This window comes from Lissotriton vulgaris, chromosome 6 (genome assembly GCF_964263255.1).
Source record: "Lissotriton vulgaris chromosome 6, aLisVul1.2, whole genome shotgun sequence".
Lineage (NCBI taxonomy): Eukaryota > Metazoa > Chordata > Amphibia > Caudata > Salamandridae > Lissotriton > Lissotriton vulgaris.
The window spans coordinates 1,923,934,664-1,923,949,038 of record NC_141694.1 but is presented as its reverse complement, the minus strand read 5'-3'; positions in this window follow the sequence as shown (position 1 = coordinate 1,923,949,038).

The window sequence follows — 14,375 nt, the reverse complement described above, 5'->3', positions numbered from 1 at the left end:
ATGCCATCCTCCCAAAAAAAGAGGTACGGCATCGAGAGGGCCCTAATGAACAACCATGGTACTCTGGGGAACTTAAGGAGCATAAACAACTGTGCAAACGAGCGGAAAGGAAGTGGAGAAAGGACTATGCCCCTGCGGCGAAAAATGAATATAGGTCATCCCTGAGATCGTACAAAAAATTATTAAAAACTTCACAAGCCGCATACTATCAGGGTAAAATTGCCCCCAGAGAAAATTTTAAAATCTTTCAATCTCTGGTTACTACCCCATTGCCATCAGTCCTGCTCTGAACCCACAGAAACGCTGTGAGGACTTAGCTGCCTTTTTTGCGTCCAAAGTGTCCAATATCCACTCCAGCTTTGCGCCAATGGCATATATTTCAGAAAAAATGGAGAGTGGAAAAGAGGGGGCTGAGGAGGCAGACCTAAATGTATCCGGAGGTCTCAAAGCCTTCCCGCCATTAGATCTGGCTAGTGTGGAAAGTCTCCTTGGCAACCTTAAATCGGGCTCTCCGCTGGATGCTGCACCTCCGGCAGTTCTTAAACAGGTATCGGGGACAGTATACCCGGCGATAATGCAGGTCATTAATGCGTCCCTGGCCTCGGGTGTAGTGCCCCCCAACTGGAAGAAGGCTAAGGTCAGGGCCCTGCTAAAAAAAACTAGTTTGGACCCTGAGACCTGGCTAATTATAGGCCTATTTCGTTACTACCGGGTCTCAGCAAAATAGCTGAAAAACATGTGAACCAGGTCCTCTTTTATTGAATCCACTGATGCACTACACCCCACCCAGACAGGGTTCAGAGCAAAACAAGGAACAGAGACAGCTCTGGTGGCGGTAGTGGAGGCAGTTAGAGGCATTGTGGATGCTGGAGGCTGCGCTGCGGTGGTCCTGCTGGACCTCAGCGCAGCCTTCGATACTGTGAACCACTCTCTCCTGCTGCACCAGCTGCGTCTTACAGGGGTTTCCGGACTGGCCTTCAAATGGCACCATTCCTTTCTGTCGGACAGATGCTTCTCCGTTTTTGAGGAAGAGGTGTCATCGAGCCAGCTGCAATTGAATCACGGCGTTCCCCAGGGATCATCACTCAGCCCTACGCTGTTTAATATTTATATGAGACCTTTGGCTGAGGTGGTGCTTCCCTGGGGAATCCAACTTGTCACCTACGCCGATGACACGTTTCTTTGGTGAGGGACGATGCTTTAGATCAGGGAATCAATAATTTGACCCCGTGTCTCACCAAAGTCCTGGAATAGATGACCTCTGTCAGGGTTTTGCAAGTAGCTTCTACCTATGTTCCTAAATCTGGGAATAGGGCTAGGACAATAGTGAAGCCCTGTTGGGTTAATGTTTGGTACCCATGTATTACTAAATAGGTTCCTTTCACTACAATGTAAATAGGTTCAGGAAAAAGTGAGTGTAAATGTTCCTCCCAAGATGGCCGCCGCTGTGGCCATAGAAGCAAACCTAGAACTAGTGTTTGGGGGCTAGTTGATGTGTGCCTCGCGCAGCTTTCAAACTGCGCACTTCAACTGTTCAGGTTCCTGAGGTGGCTGCTAGTGTCCGAGGCTCCGTGTCTATATTCAGGACAGGAGTTATCAGAGTCAGTTTAGTATTTTCCTCGAGTCCGCTCGAAGCGGCTACATGCCGAGAGAGTGGATTATCCTTTAAAGTTCCATTTAGTGTAGTTTTCAATAGTTGTATATAGTCCCTGAAGGAAAGATATTTTCTCCTGAAAACCTTCCGTCGGCTGCTGTGGCTGTGACTACTCTCTGCTTAATCCGCTGCCGTCGTGGGAGCAAGGTTCGCTCTGCTGAAGTTCGACAGGATATCTCAGCGGAAAGTTCCACGGACTCCATTGACTTCTTGCGGGGTACCCTGAGAGAAACAGTAAGCCAGCGGCTCTTCCCCTTTGCCAGCAAACAATAAAACTGTGCAACAATTCCCTTCTTGCGCTTTCCCTGCTTTACCCTTACCCCCTTCTTGCCTCCCTTGAACCTTTTTGCGCGCAGAAGACAATTCAGCATTGAGAGTCCTTTGAGCCACATGTTCGCACCGAGACTCTACCAGAACCCCAGTTGGAGCAAGTACAGGGAGCTTACAGGTAACTAGAGTGAGTATTCGTTTGAGTAGGTTGCAGACTATCAGCAAGGACCCACAGTAATGTTAGTTTTTATCTCACAGGCATGAAGCTCCAGATTGTTACTACATACCCACACGAAGAGTAGCAATACCTTTGGGAATCACTGGTAGGATAAGATTTGATTATTTCATAGAGAGAGAATATTGGTAGGTGGCTGTTGTTGTTTATTCTTTCCCCCTTCTTCTGTGTATTAGGCACCTTACAGTAACCGACGCAGAAGCCAAGACTGAGCTACAAATTCGGTGAGGGTGCCAGAAGTTCTCAAGGTGTCTCTTCTCTATCCACTTCCCCTTTTCCCTTCTGCTAGTGGATTTGCCCTTGTGGCGGAGACACTGGGGGTCGGGAAATTGGGTCAAGCATCTTACTGCCTCTGCGAAGTTATTGGAGCCTTCTGGCAGATTGAAGTGCCCACGTATCTACTTCTCCCAGGCAGTATGGCTGAGGGATTTGACCTAAAGGATCTGGGAGACATTTTAGTGGGAATTCGGAGGGAGTTAGGAGCTTTAAGGGAGGAAAATAAAAGTTTAAAATTAGAACTAGAGGCCTCTCGACAAGAGACTAGAGTTCTGGCCCAGAAAGCCTGATGACCATAAAGATGACTGCAACCAAAGAGGTGCAGCGGTCAGAGGCCGACCCATGGTTCAAAGCCTGAGACCACAAAGATGACTGCAACCAAGGAGGTTGCAGCAGTCACAGGCCGACCCATGTTTCAAAGCCTGGGACCATAAAGATGACTGCAGCCCAGGAGGGTGCAGCAGTCACAGGCCGACCCATGGTTCAAAGCCTGAGACCACAAAGATGACTGCAACCCAGGAGGGTGCAGCAGTCACAGGCCGACCCATGGTTCAAAGCCTGAGACCATAAAGATGACTGCACCCCAAGAGGGTGCAGCAGTCACAGGCCGACCCATGGTTCAAAGCCTGAGACCACAAAGATGACTGCAACCCAGGAGGGTGCAGCAGTAACAGGCCGACCCATGGTTCAAAGCCTGAGACCACAAAGATGACTGCAACCCAGGAGGGTGCACCGGTCTCAGGCCGACCCATGGTTCAAAGCCTGAGACCACAAAGATGACTGCAACCCAGGAGGGTGCAGCAGTCACAGGCCGACCCATGGTTCAAAGCCTGAGACCATAAAGATGACTGCAACCCAGGAGGGTGCAGCAGTCACAGGCCGACCCATGGTTCAAAGCCTGAGACCATAAAGATGACTGCAACCCAGGAGGGTGCAGCAGTCACAGGCCCACCCATGGTTCAAAGCCTGAGACCACAGAGATGACTGCAACCAAAGAGGGTGCAGCGTTCACAGGCCAACCCATGGTTCAAAGCCTGAGACCACAAAAATGACTGCAGCCCAGGAGGGTGCACCAGTCACAGGCCGACCCATGGTTCAAAGCCTGAGACCACAAAGATGACTGCAGCCCAGGAGGGTGCACCGGTCACAGGCCGACCCATGGTTCAAAGCCTGAGACCACAAAGATGACTGCAACCCAGGAGGGTGCACCAGTCACAGGCCGACCCATGGTTCAAAGCCTGAGACCATAAAGATGACTGCAACCCAGGAGGGTGCACCAGTCATAGGCCGACCCATGGTTCAAAGCCTGCGACCACAAAGATGACTGTAGCCCAGGAGGGTGCAGCAGTCACAGGCCGCCCCATGGTTCAAAGCCTGAGACCACAAAGATGACTGCAGCCCAGGAGGGTGCAGCAGTCACAGGCCGACCCATGGTTAAAAGCCTGAGACCACAAAGATGACTGCAACCCAGGAGGGTGCACCGGTCACAGGCCGACCCATGGTTCAAAGCCTGAGACCATAAAGATGACTGCAGCCCAGGAGGGTGCACCGGTCACAGGCCGACCCATGGTTCAAAGCCTGAGACCATAAAGATGACTGCAACCCAGGAGGGTGCAGCAGTCACAGGCCGACCCATGGTTCAAAGCCTGAGACCATAAAGATGACTGTAGCCCAGGAAGATGCAGCGGTCACAGGCCGACCCATGGTTCAAAGCCTGAGACCATAAAGATGACTGCAGCCTAGGAGGGTGCACCAGTCACAGGCCGACCCATGGTTCAAAGCCTGAGACCACAAAGATGACTGCAGCCCAGGAGGGTGCACCGGTCACATGCCGACCCATGGTTCAAAGCCTGAGACCATAAACATGACTGCAACCCAGGAGGGTGCAGCAGTCACAGGCCGACCCATGGTTCAAAGCCTGAGACCATAAAGATGACTGCAACCCAGGAGGGTGCACCAGTCACAGGCCGCCCCATGGTTCAAAGCCTGAGGCCACAAAGATGACTGCAACCCAGGAGGGTGCACCGGTCACAGGCCGACCCATGGTTCAAAGCCTGAGACCATAAAGATGACTGCAACCCAGGAGGGTGCAGCAGTCACAGGCCCACCCATGGTTCAAAGCCTGAGACCACAGAGATGACTGCAACCAAAGAGGGTGCAGCGTTCACAGGCCGACCCATGGTTCAAAGCCTGAGACCATAAGGATGAATGTAGCCCAGGAGGGTGCAGCAGTCACAGGCCGACCCATGGTTCAAAGCCTGAGACCATAAAGATGACTGCAACCCGGGAGGGTGCACCGGTCACAGGCCCACCCATGGTTCAAAGCCGGAGACCATAAAGATGACTGCAACCCAGGAGGGTGCACCGGTCACAGGCCGACCCATGGTTCAAAGCCTGAGACCATAAAGATGACTGCGACCCAGGAGGGTGCAGCAGTCACAGGCCGACCCGTGGTTCAAAGCCTGAGACCATAAAGATGACTGCAACCCAGGAGGGTGCAGCAGTCACAGGCCGACCCATGGTTCAAAGCCTGAGACCACAAAGATGACTGCAGCCCAGGAGGGTGCACCGGTCACAGGCCGACCCATGGTTCAAAGCCTGAGACCACAAAGATGACTGCAGCCCAGGAGGGTGCAGCAGTCACAGGCCGACCCATGGTTCAAAGCCTGAGACCACAAAGATGACTGCAACCCAGGAGGGTGCACCAGTCACAGGCCGACCCATGGTTCAAAGTCTGAGACCACAAAGATGACTGCAGCCCAGGGGGGTGCAGCAGTCACAGGCCGACCCATGGTTCAAAGCCTGAGACCACAAAGATGACTGCAGCCCAGGAGGGTGCAGCAGTCACAGGCCGACCCATGGTTCAAAGCCTGAGACCATAAAGATGACTGCAACCCAGGAGGGTGCACCAGTCACAGGCCGACCCATGGTTCAAAGCCTGAGACCATAAAGTTGACTGCAACCCAGGAGGGTGCAGCGGTCACAGGCCGACCCATGGTTCAAAGCCTGAGACCATAAAGATGACTGCAACCCAGGAGGGTGCACCGGTCACAGGCCGACCCATGGTTCAAAGCCTGAGACCATAAAGATGACTGCAGCCCAGGAGGGTGCACCAGTCACAGGCCCACCCATGGATCAAAGCCTGAGACCACAAAGATGACTGCAGCCCAGGAGGGTGCACCGGTCACAGGCCGACCCATGGTTCAAAGCCTGAGACCACAAAGATGACTGGAGCCCAGGAGGGTGCAGCGGTCACAGGCCGACCCATGGTTCAAAGCCTGAGACCATAAAGATGACTGCAACCCAGGAGGGTGCACCAGTCACAGGCCGACACATGGTTCAAAGCCTCGGACCACAAAGATGACTGCAACCCAGGAGGGTGCACCGGTCACAGGCTGACCCATGGTTCAAAGCCTGAGACCACAAAGATGACTGCAGCCCAGGAGGGTGCACCGGTCACAGGCCGACCCATGGTTCAAAGCCTGAGACCACAAAGATGACTACAGCCCCGGAGGGTGCAGCAGTCACAGGCCGACCCATGGTTCAAAGCCTGAGACCATAAAGATGACTGCAACCCAGGAGGGTGCACCAGTCACAGGCCGACCCATGGTTCAAAGCCTGAGACCACAAAGATGACTGCAACCCAGGAGGGTGCAGCAGTCACAGGCCGACCCATGGTTCAAAGCCTGAGACCATAAAGATGACTGCAACCCAGGAGGGTGCAGCAGTCACAGGCCGACCCATGGTTCAAAGCCTGAGACCACAAAGATGACTGCAACCCAGGAGGGTGCAGCAGTCACAGGCCGACCCATGGTTCAAAGCCTGAGACCACAAAGATGACTGCAGCCCAGACGGGTGCAGCAGTCACAGGCCGACCAATGGTTCAAAGCCTGAGACCACAAAGATGACTGCAACCCAGGAGGGTGCAGCAGTCACAGGCCGACCTATGGTTCAAAGCCTGAGACCACAAAGATGACTGCAGCTCACAAAGAAAGAGTAACGAAACGATCTGGCAGTTGAATCATAATGACAACAGACCGAATAGGGCAAAACCTTTATCAAAGGAAGAAACTCTGGCCTTGACCCGATCGTATGAAACACCGGAACACGAGAGAGAGGAAAGAATCGAAACAGTACCACTCGACTCAAACAGAACATCGAGAAAGAATGATAGAACATCTAACCCTCACAATCTACAACAGGTACAGCTAACAGCCACAGAGAATAAGAATGTAAACCTCAGCAACAAAGAAAAACCGCTGGCATGTCTACTACTCAACTGTCGGTCGGCATCGAAACATGCATCGGATATAGCTGACCTCATCATCAACAAGGACATTGATGTAGCAGTTCTTACAGAAACATGGCTGACGGAATCCTCATCCCCTATCATGGATCTCCTAGTACCACCCCAATACAACATTTTGAGACTCGATAGACCTATAAAGTTAGGAGGAGGCATAGCCTGCATTCACAGATCCGATATTGAGGTCAAACAAATCCAAGCCGACCCCCTAGAATCAAGCGAATACCTAGGTCTTACCTTCAGAACAGCTACCAAACAAAGATTCAACCTCCACTCTTTTTACCATCCACCAGGAGACAGCGAAAAGTTTACAGAGGAGCTAATGGAGATCATAACGACCAACTCTAATGACGGCGTCAATAATATATTTCTTGGCGACTTCAACCTACATTGGGAGGACCACAACGACAAACTGGTCAAATCGCTGAAAGATTTCCTTGCTGAACTGAACCTTACTCAACTATGCACACAACCCACACATTCGAAAGGAGCGACGTTAGACTGGATGATTGCGCGAAACAACGATGCAGCAATCCTCTCTATAACACCATGTGACTGGTCGGATCATCATGCCATTACATTCACGATACCTATAACGGAAAAAGGCACAACAAGACAACCCCTCAAGACCAAAAAATGGGTTAGAGACACAAGAGATGCAAACTTAGAGCTACTAGTGGAAAGCTGTGAAAGAGACCTAAAACCTCATAACAACCTGCAGAACGTAAACGAACTGACAGAACACTATATAACAACGGTCGAAACTATTGTCAATAACACCATGCCATTAAAACTGAAAAACATCTCGGAGAAGACAAAAAATCCATGGTTTAATGAATCGCTAAATGAAGAAAGGCGTAAATTGAGAATGGCCGAAAGAAAATGGAGACAACACCCTTCATCCCCAGAGCTGAAAGCACTCAGAGAAATTAGAGGCCATTATAATAAAATGATCATCAAATCAAAACAGGAATTCATACGATCAGAACTGGAGAGTGCCAAAAACAGACCACGAAAACTCTTTGAAATCCTAAAGCAACAATCAAACAAATTAGCCAAATCTGCCCATGAGAACTCAAAAACACCCCTAAATTGCGGAGAATTTGCTACATTTTTCACAGAGAAGGCGAAATCACTTGAAGTTGAGCTCAAAGACGCTGTGGCAAACATTCCCACTGAACAAATGCCTACGATAGATATCGCCGTGACAACGGAGAGTACCATAACAAAAAATGAGGCAAGTTGGGATACGTTCGAACTGTATGACCAGCACACTATCGCCAAAACGCTTTCCAAAATTAAACCAAACAATCACTATCAAGATCCCCTTCCCGCAAAATGTGTAAAAGAAATCAATCACGTTCTGATTCCAATATGGACCGAAATTATAAATGCCTCACTATCACAAGGGATCCTCCCTGACTGCCTAAAAACAGGTCAAGTTGCCCCCTTAATCAAAAAACCTACAGCAGATAGATCAGACCCAAACAACTTTCGCCCAGTGACCAACATCCCGCTATTGGCCAAACTAATTGAAAAATGCGTACAGAACCAACTAAGCCGACACATCACCAAGTTCTCATTGCTTGATGAATGCCAATCAGGATTCAGAACAGGTCACAGTACTGAAACTGCGATCCTCCATATTGTTGACGATGCGCTACAGGCACTCGACCAAAACAAAGCGTGCCTACTGATTCTCCTCGATCTGTCGTCGGCCTTCGACACCGTAAATCACGAAGCATTATTGTTCAGGTTACGGGACAGGATGGGTCTATCAGGAATTGTGCTGAAATGGTTCATCTCTTTTCTACAGAACAGATCACAACGATTCTTGGTCAACCAGTCAATTTCACCTCCATGTCCTATTTCAATCGGAGTCCCTCAAGGGTCTACGTTATCCCCAGATCTGTTTAACCTTTATGTTGAGCCGCTTACAGAAATTTTCCAAAAAGCAGGGATATCGTATCACATGTATGCAGATGACACGCAAATATATCTAAAGATCTCTTCCCTAAAAGACTTGGAACGAGGAAACAAGGCTTTAAAAATGGCTCTGCAATGGTTAACTACCAACCAACTGAAGCTTAACGCCAACAAAACGGAGTTCCTACTAATCTCACCAGCAAGGAGCCGTACGGAAATAAGGGAGTGGACGAAAGTGATGACTGCGCTAAACTGCACCCCAACATTAATCAAGTCAGCGAAATCTCTAGGAATCATTCTGGATGAGAATTTAGACATGAAAGCCCACATCAACTCAATGGCCAAGAATGCTCGATTCCACCTGAACTACTTAAAAAAACTGAAACCTTTCATCTCAGAGGCGGATCTCAAATTGGCTATCCACTCCTTAGTTATCTCTAGGATTGAATATGGCTGCACCACCTTAGCGGGCTTACCAAAAATGTCCACAGCACCATTGAAAGCATGCCTAAACGCTGCGGCAAGAATTATCACCGGATCCAGGAAATACGACCATATATCGCCACACTTGAAAGCTTTAAGTTGGCTACCCTATGAAGCAAGAATCCAAATGAAGATAGCTTGTATCACCCATGAAGCGCTACACCACAACACCCCAGGATACCTAGCGAAGAAACTCCAGCTATCGGGAGGGAATCGGCCAGCGAGGAGTACTGAAGAATTTCTACTACGGCCAGCCTTTTTCCACAAGAAAAAAACCTATGACAGAGCGTTCTCAGGAGCTGCCCCCAGAATATGGAACTCAATTCCTCCTATCATCAGGAAGATCCAAAATGTGGAAGCATTCAAGCGAGAGTTAAAGAGCTTTCTGATGAAGAAATACACTACCTAGAATTGATCAGTCACGAACTGACAATGAACTAAATATCATACTTGTTTACACACTCTACCTATGATAGAAATATATCCACCTCTGACTTATTTATCATCTACCTCCTATCATCTACCTCATATTTGCTTACACATCTTCTCGTGATTGAATTATATCCAACACTGACTATATTTATTACCTACCTCTTATCATCTACCTCATATTTGTTGTCTGTAGAACTGTTTGATTTATATGTCTTTCGTCCACGCCTCATATGTGATGCGTTCCGATGCCCGTATAACTGACTGATATATATTGTCTGTCGCATACGCCTATATGTTAAGCGCTCTGATACCCACGGGTTTTGTTCGCGCTATGCAAAACTTTCTAATAAATAAATAATAAATAAATAGGGTGCAGCAGTCACAGGCCGACCCATGGTTCAAAGCCTGAGGCCATAAAGATGACGGCAACCCAGGAGGGAGCACCAGTCTCAGGCCGACCCGTGGTTCAAAGCCTGAGACAACAAAGATGACTGCAGCCCAGGAGGGTGCAGCAGTCACAGGCCGACCCATGGTTCAAAGCCTGAGACCACAAAGATGACTGCAGCCCAGGAGGGTGCACCAGTCACAGGCCGACCCATGATTCAAAGCCTGAGACCATAAGGATGACTGCAACCCAGGAGGGTGCACCAGTCACAGGCCGACCCATGGTTCAAAGCCTGAGACCATAAAGATGACTGCAACCCAGGAGGGTGCAGCAGTCACAGGCCGACCCATGGTTCAAAGCCTGAGACCATGAAGATGACTGCAGCCCAGGAGGGTGCAGCAGTCACAGGCCGATCCATGGTTCAAAGCCTGAGACCATGAAGATGACTGCAGCCCAGGAGGGTGCAGCGGTCACAGGCCGACCCATGGTTCAAAGCCTGAGACAATAAAGATGACTGCAGCCCAGGAGGGTGCACCGGTCACAGGCCGACCCATGGTTCAAAGCCTGAGACCATAAAGATGACTGCAGCCCAGGAGGGTGCAGCGGTCACAGGCCGACCCATGGTTCAATGCCTGAGACCACAAAGATGACTGCAGCCCAGGAGGGTGCAGCGGTCACAGGCCGACTCATGGTTCAAAGCCTGAGACCACAAAGATGACTGCAACCCAGGAGGGTGCACCGGTCACAGGCCGACCCATGGTTCAAAGCCTGAGACCACAAAGATGACTGCAGCCCAGGAGGGTGCACCAGTCACAGGCCGCCCCATGGTTCAAAGCCTGAGACCACAAAGATGACTGCAGCCCAGGAGGGTGCACCGGTCACAGGCCGACCCATGGTTCAAAGCCTGAGACCACGAAGATGACTGCAGCCCAGGAGGGTGCAGCAGTCACAGGCCGACCCATGGTTCAAAGCCTGAGACCACGAAGATGACTGCAGCCCAGGAGGGTGCAGCAGTCACAGGCCGACCCATGGTTCAAAGCCTGAGACCACAAAGATGACTGCAACCCGGGAGGGTGCACCAGTCAAAGGCCGACCCATGGTTCAAAGCCTGAGACCACAAAGATGATTGCAAACCGGGAGGGTGCAGCAGTCACAGGCCGACCCATGGTTCAAAGCCTGAGACCACAAAGATGACTGCAACCCGGGAGGGTGCACCGGTCACAGGCCGACCCATGGTTCAAAGCCTGAGACCATAAAGATGACTGCAACCCAGGAGGGTGCACCGGTCACAGGCCGCCCCATGGTTCAAAGCCTGAGACCATAAAGATGACTGCAACCCAGGAGGGTGCAGCAGTCACAGGCCGACCCATTGTTCAAAGCCTGAGACCATAAAGATGACTGCAACCCAGGAGGGTGCAGCAGTCACAGGCCGACCCATGGTTCAAAGCCTGAGACCATAAAGATGACTGCAACCCAGGAGGGTGCAGCAGTCACAGGCCGACCCATGGTTCAAAGCCTGAGACCATAAAGATGACTGCAGCCCAGGAGGGTGCAGCAGTCACAGGCCGACCCATGGTTCAAATCCTGAGACCACAAAGATGACTGCAACCGGGGAGGGTGCACCGGTCACAGGCCGACCCATGGTTCAAAGCCTGAGACCATAAAGATGACTGCAACCCAGGAGGGTGCACCGGTCACAGGCCGCCCCATGGTTCAAAGCCTGAGACCATAAAGATGACTGCAACCCAGGAGGGTGCAGCAGTCACAGGCCGACCCATTGTTCAAAGCCTGAGACCATAAAGATGACTGCAACCCAGGAGGGTGCAGCAGTCACAGGCCGACCCATGGTTCAAAGCCTGAGACCATGAAGATGACTGCAACCCAGGAGGGTGCAGCAGTCACAGGCCGACCCATGGTTCAAATCCTGAGACCACAAAGATGACTGCAGCCCAGGAGGGTGCAGCAGTCACAGGCCGACCCATGGTTCAAATCCTGAGACCACAAAGATGACTGCAACCCAGGAGTGTGCAGCAGTCACAGGCCGACCCATGGTTCAAAGCCTGAGACCACAAAGATGACTGCAGCCCAGGAGGGTGCAGCAGTCACAGGCCGACCCATGGTTCAAAGCCTGAGACCACAAAGATGACTGCAACCCAGGAGGGTGCAGCAGTCAAAGGCCGACCCATGGTTCAAAGCCTGAGACCACGAAGATGATTGCAGCCCAGGAGGGTGCAGCAGTCACAGGCCGACCCATGGTTCAAAGCCTGAGACCATAAAGATGACGGCAACCCAGGAGGGAGCACCAGTCTCAGGCCGACCCGTGGTTCAAAGCCTGAGACAACAAAGATGACTGCAGCCCAGGACGGTGCAGCAGTCACAGGCCGACCCATGGTTCAAAGCCTGAGACCACAAAGATGACTGCAGCCCAGGAGGGTGCACCAGTCACAGGCCGACCCATAGTTCAAAGCCTGAGACCATAAGGATGACTGTAGCCCAGGAGGGTGCAGCAGTCACAGGCCGACCCATGGTTCAAAGCCTGAGACCATAAAGATGGCAGCAGCCCAGGAGGGTGCAGCGGTCACAGGCCGACCCATGGATCAAAGCCTGAGACAATAAAGATGACTGCAGCCCAGGAGGGTGCACCGGTCACAGGCCGACCCATGGTTCAAAGCCTGAGACCATAAAGATGACTGCGGCCCAGGAGGGTGCACCGGTCACAGGCCGACCCATGGTTCAAAGCCTGAGACCATAAAGATGACTGCAGCCCAGGAGGGTGCAGCGGTCACAGGCCGACCCATGGTTCAAAGCCTGAGATCACAAAGATGACTACAACCCAGGAGGGTGCAGCAGTCACAGGCCCACCCATGGTTCAAAGCCTGAGACCACAGAGATGACTGCAACCAAAGAGGGTGCAGCGGTCACAGGCCGACTCATGGTTCAAAGCCTGAGACCACAAAGATGACTGCAGCCCAGGAGGGTGCAGCGGTCACAGGCCGACCCATGGTTCAAAGCCTGAGGCCATAAAGATGACGGCAACCCAGGAGGGAGCACCAGTCTCAGGCCGACCCGTGGTTCAAAGCCTGAGACAACAAAGATGACTGCAGCCCAGGAGGGTGCAGCAGTCACAGGCCGACCCATGGTTCAAAGCCTGAGACCACAAAGATGACTGCAGCCCAGGAGGGTGCACCAGTCACAGGCCGACCCATGATTCAAAGCCTGAGACCATAAGGATGACTGCAACCCAGGAGGGTGCACCAGTCACAGGCCGACCCATGGTTCAAAGCCTGAGACCATAAAGATGACTGCAACCCAGGAGGGTGCAGCAGTCACAGGCCGACCCATGGTTCAAAGCCTGAGACCATGAAGATGACTGCAGCCCAGGAGGGTGCAGCAGTCACAGGCCGATCCATGGTTCAAAGCCTGAGACCATGAAGATGACTGCAGCCCAGGAGGGTGCAGCGGTCACAGGCCGACCCATGGTTCAAAGCCTGAGACAATAAAGATGACTGCAGCCCAGGAGGGTGCACCGGTCACAGGCCGACCCATGGTTCAAAGCCTGAGACCATAAAGATGACTGCAGCCCAGGAGGGTGCAGCGGTCACAGGCCGACCCATGGTTCAATGCCTGAGACCACAAAGATGACTGCAGCCCAGGAGGGTGCAGCGGTCACAGGCCGACTCATGGTTCAAAGCCTGAGACCACAAAGATGACTGCAGCCCAGGAGGGTGCAGAAGTCACAGGCCGACCCATGGTTCAAAGCCTGAGACCACAAAGATGACTGCAGCCCAGGAGGGTGCACCGGTCACAGGCCGACCCATGGTTCAAAGCCTGAGACCATAAAGATGACTGCAGCCCAGGAGGGTGCAGCAGTCACAGGCCGACCCATGGTTCAAAGCCTGAGACCATAAAGATGACTGCAACCCAGGAGGGTGCACCGGTCACAGGCCGACCCATGGTTCAAAGCCTGAGACCACAAAGATGACTGCAGCCCAGGAGGGTGCAGCAGTCACAGGCCGACCCATGGTTCAAAGCCTGAGACCACGAAGATGACTGCAGCCCAGGAGGGTGCAGCAGTCACAGGCCGACCCATGGTTCAAAGCCTGAGACCACAAAGATGACTGCAACCCGGGAGGGTGCACCAGTCAAAGGCAGACCCATGGTTCAAAGCCTGAGACCACAAAGATGATTGCAAACCGGGAGGGTGCAGCAGTCACAGGACGACCCATGGTTCAAAGCCTGAGACCACAAAGATGACTGCAACCCGGGAGGGTGCACCGGTCACAGGCCGACCCATGGTTCAAAGCCTGAGACCATAAAGATGACTGCAACCCAGGAGGGTGCACCGGTCACAGGCCGCCCCATGGTTCAAAGCCTGAGACCATAAAGATGACTGCAACCCAGGAGGGTG